Raw genomic sequence first — 3,803 nt, forward strand, 5'->3', positions numbered from 1 at the left:
GCCTCTTTTTGTTGAAGCTGACCAGCCCAAGAGAACAAAACAAAAACCAAAAACACAATGATGGATCCTCTAACATTTGGGGATGTAAACGAGAGTTACAAATTCCAGTTAGATTGAAGGGCCTTGTTCTTAAATATGAGTAGAGAGCAAATGATCACTAGACTTTAAAGGAAAACCTCCAACATGAAAGAGAACAATAAAAATAACTGAATAAACAGGAAAAAAAGACCTCCTTGGAAGACAGAGCAAATAATTTCAATACAACTATGATTAATATTCTATGAAAGACAAAACTGATTACGTTCTTGAAATAATATCAAGAATTTTCATTGAGAAGTTAGGAAATTAAATATCTTTTGGAAAGGAAAAACTATTGCAGAAACAAAATTTTAATGGAACAATTGCAGGACAAGTTTAAAAAAGAGTCCTGAAAGTAGAACAAAAAACCAGCAGATCAGCAACAGGAGAGAAAGGATAAGAAAATTAGACGACCAGTTCAAAAGCTCTAACGTCCAAATAATGGGAGTTTCAGAAAAAAGAGAACAGAAAACCTGGGAAAGGAAAGTATCAAAGATATAATACAGAAAAATTTGAGGACCAAGGCACGTGAAGTTCCAGACTGGACATGTCCTACTGAATGCACAGAAGAATGAAAAACAAAACAAAACAAAAATCCCTCTTAGCAAAGCACATTGCTGTGAAATATCAGAATGTGAGTGATTAAGAGGAAAACTTAAAACGTTTCCAGGAAAAACTCACAGAATCAGATAGACAATGACATCACACTTGTCAACAAAAATGTTGGATGGTATAAGGCAGTGAGAAAGTGCTTTTGAGATACTGAGGGACAGTGATTTTCAGTTTACAATTTCAAATGTGACAGTAGGATAAATATATTTTTAGACATGCCAAGTTCTGAGAAAAACTTGTCTTCCAGGCACCCCATTTTTAACCTATAGAAGGATGTATTCTCTCAAAACAAGCTAGTGAACTAAGAAATGAGAAATCATAAGGGCTAGGGGCCAGGAAAGAATATAGAAATACTAGGATGATTGTAAAAAAAAAAAAAAAAAATCAGGAAAATAGTCATAGTAGTAAATCAATAGATAGTATCTAAACTAAAAAAAATTTAAAGTAGCATAAAATGTTATTTAGAAATATGAGGACAATTATTAGAATAAAGAACTATATTTAAACAGGTTGAGTCCTGGGGGAGTGGGCTTCAAGAATAGGAATGCTGGGCCTGCTCCTCTTCATCATAAGCCTAAACACAAAGGCTTTGACTTTTTAAACTTCTTGTTTTACTTTTAAAAAATTAACTTTCTGATTAAGTGTAACTACAAAGTTTAGAAATAAAGTCAGTGTGGGGGCAGTCAGTGAAATGGAAAAAAGAATTTATAGAAATACGAATCTATGAAGAAAGAAAGGAAAAAAGAGAATAGAAAAGTCAAAAATAAAAGCACAAAATAAGATAATAGAAATAAATCTAAAATATAAAAAAAAATAAAATGAATTAAACTTGTCAGATAATAGTCAAAGAGTTTCATATTGTATGAAATAACAAAATCCAGCTCTGTGCTATTTGAGAGAGATGTACAGTACTTTAAGCATAATGATGCAGGGAGATAGAAATTTCGAAGATGGAAAAGGACATACAAACAAACACTAAACAAAAGAAAGGTGTTGTCATTATATTAATGTCAAACCAAATAGATTGTAAGTCAGAAGACTTAAGCACAACTAATTCTTACATTTGGGTAAAATGATTTACTTGGAAACCATAATTCTGAATTTATGTAAGCCTAAAAATGCAGTCTCAACCTATATAAAGAAAAACTAAAAGGAAAAGAAAAAAATATCAAAAGTTGGGGAAAAGTATAGCATGTTTTTAAAATGTAATTAATAATCTTGGGCTAATGTGTCTGTGCATATTAGTGTATGTGTGAGTGGATATAATATAGATCCAGGTTATAGATATGGATAAAGATATAGATATGTATTTTTGTGTCCCTATATGTGATTTATTGAACTATCAAGCTGGTTGTTGTAAAGCGCGAGGAGAAAATAGCTTAGTCACCTCAATCCTCATGCTCTTGGGAGGCGTCTCCCTCCCAAGCATCCATAAAATCTTGAGAGAATTATGCATCCACTTTTGCCCTAACAGACTCTGAAAGTGCAGTCCCTTTCTGGGCAGACTGCTTTAGACAGGCTCTCACCTTTAGAAGATTTATTCACAAGTACCAACTACTGTGTCTCCAAATTCTAGGGAGAACTGTGTGACCCTCCGACTGGTTCTTTTAGAAAGTGCTTCTTGATGGAAATCAGAGTAGCATTAGCACCACATCTGTTTGGAAAGGAGAAACAGGCTCTCCTTTCTCTAAAAAAACATTTCCTTTCTGACCTCTTTATCATCACATAACCAATCTCCTATGCCTGTCTCAAACAACCTTAAAATGAGTGAGGTTCTAAAAGTTATAAAACCCATCTCACATGCTTTTAGAATGGCTAGCAAAGATGCACATTGACAAGCGATGCAACTTGTGCTGAAACACTGAGACAACCAAAAATCACAGTTAACAGCTTGATTCACATACGCACACACACCACTCTACACCTACAATTTAAACCCAGTAAAAAAAAAGACACAGTGCAAATTTCAATACATATCAAAGAACTGACATGATGTAGAAAGTGTTCTTGCATCTCAATGCAATAAAATTAGAAATTGATAAAAGATAAAGTGTTCATACATTGGAAAATTTAAAACACAATTCCTAATGAATTTCAGGTCAAAGAAGAATGATGAAAGTAGAAAATAATTAGAACAATTACAGAGAAAATTCCTATGTATCAAAACTTGTACATCTAAAATCTAATTTAAAGGGAAATTTAAATGTTCATACTAGGAAAAAATGTATCTGTATAGAGCAAGAATTTCAACCTTTACTAGATGCCAATAAGATGTTGCTTCTAGATTTTATTGAATTAGATCACGTGTACTCTTTGAGTCTTTTTAGAAAAACAACTCATTCTTGTGTTTTTAATTTTAATTTTCAAGGTCTCTAATATATTTTCATTTTATTACAATAAGTAATTCCTTAAAAGCAATTTACTTTTTTTAACCAGGTAAACACTGAAGGCAAATTTCCTACTTATGTCATCATAATAATAAAATAAAATAAAATAAAAAGTTCTTTACATATTAAGAATATTAAATAATTGCATAAAATTAAAAAAAATCTAGGAAAATTCAGGTTCTTGAAGAGTCAGCAGTGGGAATCAAGAGTTGAAAGCTCAGAAAGAGAAAAAAATTTTGAGCTGTGAGCTCCCTCTAACGGCCCAGAGAGAAAATTTCCAGAAACAATTTCCAGAAACTATGAAACAACTTAAATTAGGTAATAAATCTCATATGAAGATGTTTAAAAATCCTTGGGACGACTCAGATTGCCGCCTCGCTTTAAGTGGGGCATCCGAGGTGGCAAAGAGTTGACGAGCACCCAAATGCGGATGTGGGAATAGCCTGTTCTTTTCATATACATTGCTGAGGAGGGATTCGTTATTCCCACCTCCTCCCCAGTGGATATTTGCAAAAATGACACAAAGATGTTTTCAAGCTAAGATTAGATTATTGTATTCTTAGAATTTATTTTCATTTAATTAAAAAAATTTTTAATTACAGTTGACATACAATATTATATTATTTTCAGGTTTCAAGATAGTGTTTGGACATTTACATAATTTATGAAGTGAGTACCCCAGTAAGTCTAATGCCCATCTGACACCATACATAGTTATTATAATAC

Source organism: Pteropus vampyrus, unplaced genomic scaffold (genome assembly GCF_000151845.1).
Source record: "Pteropus vampyrus isolate Shadow unplaced genomic scaffold, Pvam_2.0 Scaffold39, whole genome shotgun sequence".
In the NCBI taxonomy this organism is placed as follows: Eukaryota; Metazoa; Chordata; class Mammalia; order Chiroptera; family Pteropodidae; genus Pteropus; species Pteropus vampyrus.